Here is a 6,000-nt window from a genome sequence, read left to right as displayed (position 1 = left end):
GTGCTGCCAGCCTGGCCCCGCCCCACCTCCCTCTCTGGATGGGGTCGGGGATGGCGCAGCCCTCCCGGTGGGTGCAGCTCGGGGCCTCTGCCCGCTCCCCACCCGCCATGGCCCCTTAGCCAAGCCGGCCTCCCCTGGAGCCCATTCATGTCCACAACTCATTATGCGCCTGGCCAGCCGCTTTCCAGCGCCTCCTCCAAGCACCTGCTGTGTGCCAGCTGCCTGGGACACCGGGACATTGCGGAGACCAGCCCTGACCTCCAGGAGCCCCCATTTTGGTGAAAGGCAAGCGGGAAGCTGGGGGAGGGCTGCTGGTAAAGACAGATCAAAATAACCGCCAGGCCTAGAAGGTTCCATGAACAGCTCTGGGGCTGGAGAGGGGCCCAGAGACAGGCAGGGGACAGAGGGCGCGTGACGCCACCCCAGGGGTGCCTCAGGGGGACCCATGGGGACCTGTCCGCGCAGCCCGGATCACTCCCACCTTCAACTTGACTTCCCGAGATGTCACCACCGTCCCCGCCCCTCCCCAGCTTCCAAAGACTGGATCAGCCCGGTGACACGCACAGGGTGCATGAGTGAATGACCAAATGAGTAGTGAATGGATGGGTGAACAGGTGAAAGAATGAAGGAAGCTAGCGGAGGGTAAGTAGGGGTGGGGAGACCAGGGCATGCACACGCTGACATGGCCAGCACTCTTCCCCCTGCACCCAGGGCCCACACAGCCCTGACTTTGAGCAGGGGCCACCTGCAGCCAAACTTGGGGCTGAGGACCTGGCCTGCAAGGCCGCCTCCGGGTCACGTTATCAGTGCCCATCTGGGCAGCCCAGGCCTGGAAACAGGAAGCTGGGATGAGATCCGCCACCTTCCTTCCATTGTCACTGTCTGATTGTCACTGTGCAAGACGCCATCCGGCCGCCTCCCCCACTCTCCTTGTGGGGTGGCTGGGCCCATGCACGCAGAGGCTGAGAGACGGAGGCTGGCCATGCCGCAGGGTGGAGACCAGCCGTAGGCCAAAGCTGCTCCGGGCACAGCACAATCGTACATAGAACCCAGGCCTCCCCGGGCTCTGCAGAGCTGCCCCTGATGTGGACGGACACTAAACATCCCCAACCTGTGGGACAAGTCCTGGGCCTTGGGTCCTGCTGGCCCTAGTGGCGCTGGTCAAATGGTGTCCACTCAGGGCCCCAGGCACCATGGAGGCCTGCCCAGAGGGGTCTTGGGGACCCCTGGCCTCCAGAGGGGCCACCAGGATAGTGGCAGGACCCCTGGTGCAGCAGGTAGCCTGGACCTTGGGAGGAGCTTCTTTCCTTCCCTCCCTCCCTCCCTTCCTCCCTCCCTCCTTCCCTCCCTCTCTCACCACGTGGACTACCTGCACACACTTGTGTGATCCCACATACACACTGCCAGGACACGCCGTGTCCAGATGCACAGCCCTGTAGACCTTGCAGGACTGACCTGGATGGCAGGTCTGGGCATTTCCTGCCCGCAGAGCTCACAGGATGCAGGCAGAGTGTCTTTCCCTGGGGGCTCCTTCTCTCCATCACCAGAGCCCCAAGGATGCCCAGAGTGGGCTCAGGCTAGAGGGGCGGTGAGCCCCATGATTCCGTGAAGGGAACCAAGGTGGGGTTCCTTTAGCACAGCTCCTCTTCCTCGCCCCTTACATTGTGCTGTGATTCCAGTCAGACTGCATGCAGCAAGTGCGGAAGCTTGCATGCTCGGCAGCATAGGCGGTTTCCCTGCCCGACCAGGAGGCCCGGGGGACACAGAGAGTTGAGACTATCCCAGAATCTTCCAGCTACAACAACAGAGCTGACTGCCACTGGCAGAGAGTTTGTGAAGGTGTGACAGCTGCAGGCATAGCTGGTTCCAGGACCCAACCCTGCCCTTTCACTCTAAGCAACTGGTGGCTCTTGCCTCAAGTCTGAGCCCAAGTTCTGGGGGGTCCTCACTGGCTGTTGCTACCCCAGCTTGGCCAGATATCTATGTACCACCTGACCTCAGGAGTAGGGGGAGGCAAGGCTGTCTACAGGAGAGTCCAGGGCATTGTGGCCAGAGGTCAGTGATGGAACTTTCTGGAAGGAAGACCAAGTCAGACTCAGGCACGTCTTTGTCTGTTGGTATGATTTGAACCAGTCTTTGAGTCTTTCTGCCAGAGGGAGATGGTACGAGGTTTCTTCTGATGAGCAACTGCAATTTGCAGACCAAGCTTAACGGGGTCATGTTAAGGTGCTTTTAGAATCCTCCACTGGGGAATAAGGGCAGAGCCAAGCAGTGCCTGGCTCAGCCCAGCCACATTGGTCTCCAGCTTGCTAAGGTTTCAGGACTCAGATGGGCCATGGCCTGGGTCCCCTGCCCAAGGCCCAGAGCCCCTGCCTGTGGCCTGGAATGTCTGGGCATGGACCCGAACCCCTGGCCCGGGCCTCTCCCTACAGCCTGAGTTTCCTCACAACATGGCACCCATGGAGTCAGGCCTTGCCTGCAGCAGGACCCAAGGGCTCCGACGAAGGAGAACCACGTGCCGTTGCCTCCACCGGCGTGCGAGGTGGGGCAAGCACAGCCCTGCCACAAGGGTGAGGATGGGTCTGGCCACGTGTCCCAATGGGCCACTTGTGGAAGGACCTCAACCCTGACCTAGCCTGCCTCGGCTCCCCGGGACCCCTTGGCTCAGGCCAGCCCTGACTCTGGAGTCGGTTTTGGTTGCCTGTCACCAGCAAAACTGCGGCAAGAACCTCTCGCTGTCCTGGCTGGCCAGGGACCGTGGCATGTGCTTCGCCTCGGGTGGTGGCCCGTGGCTGGGGCCTGGGCATTGTCTCTTTCCTCTCTGCCCCTACCCTGTCCACCCAGGCCCATCCCCCCCGTGCCCCCGCCTGCCCCAAGGCTCAGCTGCCAAGCAGGCTGCTCCTGATCTCCCGGGCCCCGCTTCCAGCAGCTGCCTGAACGGCCAGCGTCCACAGCTCCATTTTTGGAATTCTTTCGGAGTGAGAGCAGCCTCTGCCATCAACAGAGCTCTGTTCACAGAGGCCGGCCTGGGGAGAGAGGAGGGAGAGGGCCGCTGTGGTGCACTCTGGCTGTGGCTGCAGGAATGCACCAGGCGGCCGGTTGGCCCAGAGCAGGCAATAATGTACCACACCACACACAGCCTGGGCCTGCACAGAGGTGACCCAGGCTGGACTCACCTCTGGCTGGCAAGCCTCTGCTCCGTGCCAGGCTGGAGTGGACCTGCCCTTGGCGGGGGAAGTACAGACTCAGGGCCCAGCCTTCCCCATGGGGGGAGGGGGAAGGCTGCCTCCTGGCAAGACCCTCACACATGAGAGTGGGGGGCTGTATTGACTATTTGGGGCTGAATGAGACCCGGAGGGAGGGCCTGAGACCTCACACCGGGGCCTAAGGACCAAAGCCCTAAGGTGCCACCAAGAAATGCTATGATGCAGCTCGAAGAAGCAGAACCTGGCTTGCCCCTTCCAGCCACGTCGCAGACCGCTTCGCCTGGGTGACCCTCATTCCCTTCATCACAGGACAGAATCATCCAGAGACCAGGGCCAGAATCACAGCGATGCCATGTTCAGGCCATGGACGGGACCCTGGAACGATCCTGGAATGGAAGGTGGAAGAAAGACAGGAAACAAAAATGGATAGGAAGTCAGACATCAGTGGCTCATGCCTGTGACCCTAGCAACTGAGAAGGCTGAGATTGGGGGGCATGATTCGAAGCTAGCCTGGGCAGAAAAGTCATCAGAACCCCATTTCTAAAGTAATCAGCAAAATTAAAAGCTGGAGGTGTGGCCCAAGAGGTAAAGTACCCATTGAGCAAGCAAGCTAAGCAAGTGTAAGGTCCTGATTTCAAATCTCAGTAGTGTTAGCAAAGAGGAGAGGAGAAGAGAGAAGAGAAAAAAAGAGGGAAAGATGGGTAGAAAAAATGCCCAGCTGGATGGATAATAGATGATGAATGGAAGATAGATTAAGATTGGGTGGATGGCCAGGCCCGGTGGCTCACGCCTGTCATCCTAGCTACTCAGGAGGCTGAGACCTGAGGACAGAGGTTCAAAGCCAGCCCAGGCACTAAAGAGTGTGAGACTCTTCTCTAATCACTAAAAAATGGGAAGTGGGGCTATGGCTCAAGGAGTAGGGCGGTAGCCTTGAGCTGAAGAGCTCAGGGACAGCACCCAGGCCCAGAGTTCAAGTCCTGTGACCTACAAAAAAAAAGATTGAATGGATGTGCAGGTGCTGGATGAATGCAGAATGGAATGGATGGTGGGTGGATAGCTGAATGATGGCGCGTGGGTGGATGGGTGGATGGATAAGTGGATGATCAGACAGATGATGGGTCATGATGGGTGGAGAGACAATGGGTGGATGGCTAGGTGGATGACAGATGGAGGGAGGGAGGGAGGGATGGACAGATGAGTGAGGGATGGAGGGGTGGATGGATGAGGGATGGATGGAGGGTAGATGGATGGAGGGATAGATGGGTCAGTAAACGGATGGAGGGATGGATGGACGGGTGAATGGATGGATGGATGAATACACAGATGAGGGGTCATGATGGGCAGAGAGAAGATGGGTGGATGCATCAATGGAGATGCGAGTATGTGAATGGCTATGTGATGGCTGGATGAATGGACGTTGGATGGACTCAGAGGAGGGAGAGGGAGAGGGGAGAAAGGAAAGATGGAGGGATGGTAGACTAGTTACAGGGTTGCTGTTGGGCTGGGAGCTTGGTGTCGCCCTGGGTTGCACTCGGCTTGATCAGCCCACCTGGAGCAGATCTGCCCTTCCCTTCCCTCTTCAGATGTCTGTGTGGATAGGGAGCCCCTATGTTGCCAGGCAGCTCTGGCCCCTTTGTGGTATGTCCTGGAAGCCCCCGGGGGCCTGGGAAGTACCAGTCACAGGGACTTTTCCACATGGGATTTTATTTTGCCAGTGAAGAAAGACGCACAGCCACAGCCAGTGGTCTGAGGAGGGTCCCGACATTCCATCCAACTGAGAGGCCTTCTTGGTGCCCACAGGGTCACCAGCTCGGCTGACTGTCCACCAGCTGGCACTGGCTCTGCCCCTGCCAGGATGCCAGCACCCCGGCAGCAGCCCTTGGCACGCGGGAGTCCAGGCAGGGGTCCAGGTTCTTTCCTCTGAAGGCTGAGGGCCACCGCTGTTGAAAGAACTGTTCTCTTCCACCGAGGGCGTCCATCCTTCCCAGAAACCACTGCGCATCTGCAGTGCGCAGAAGCAGGAGCTGTGCTCGGTGGTCAGATAGCCTGCAAATGAACTCATGTTTTCAAGTGGATCTGAAACCACAAGACATTTTACTCTTTCTCCATCTGAGGCTTCCTTCCTCTTCCCTGCCTCCTTTCTTTCTTCTTTCTCTCTCTCTTTCTCTCCCAGTTGTCCCCGCTAGACCCTGCAAGGACAGTGGTCAGTAGAAGTAGCGAGGATGGACAACCTAATGTGTTCTTAGTCGTGTAGTCTTTCACGCTGCGTGTGATGATGGTGGCTGGTCATGGTGGCTCACACCTGTGAGCCCAGCTTCACAGGAGGCGGAGATGGGGAGGAGAGAAGTTTGAGACCAAACCTGGGCAAAAAAGTTATCAAGATCCCCTCTCAACAAACAAGCCAGGCACAGTGGTGTGTGTCTGTGATCCCAACTGCACAGGAAGCATAGACAGAATGAACTCAGATCTAAAGCCAAGCCCAGGCAAAAGCAAAAGGCAAAAAGGCTGGGGGCATGCATGGCTTCAGTGGTGGAGAACCTGCCTAGTGAGCAAGAGTTCAAACCCCAATGCCTCACTCAAAAGAGGCCCTGAGAGGTCAAAGTCCAAAGATGCAGGGGCACGTGTGAGCTGGAATCCCCATCCACCGTCTCCCGGGATAAGGCAAAGAAGGTGGAACACGGGGACCAACTCTGCCCCAGGACATTTACACCTCCTCCTCCACTTGCCCCATCCTGTCCTCCATGTCCCCTCATGGGGTGGGGGGGTCCCCACTGACTTCTGCAGAGATACACAG

The 6,000-nt window shown here is 58.3% G+C and overlaps 1 long non-coding RNA gene across 2 annotated transcripts in view; it reads right to left on the bottom strand.

Annotated features, from left to right (window-relative positions):
• Nucleotides 1–4,922: 4,922 nt before the first annotated feature.
• The window catches only part of LOC150052260 (uncharacterized), a 35,599-nt gene continuing 34,521 nt past the window's right edge, over nucleotides 4,923–6,000 (bottom strand). For both annotated transcript variants that reach the window (XR_016538007.1, XR_016538006.1), the window contains exon 3: nucleotides 4,923–5,252. This is a non-coding gene — a long non-coding RNA (uncharacterized LOC150052260). The remainder of the gene's footprint in view (nucleotides 5,253–6,000) is intronic.

This window comes from Megascapheus bottae, chromosome 16 (genome assembly GCF_031878675.1).
Source record: "Megascapheus bottae isolate mThoBot1 chromosome 16, mThoBot2.hap1, whole genome shotgun sequence".
Lineage (NCBI taxonomy): Eukaryota > Metazoa > Chordata > Mammalia > Rodentia > Geomyidae > Megascapheus > Megascapheus bottae.
This window is presented reverse-complemented; position numbering and strand designations above follow the sequence as displayed.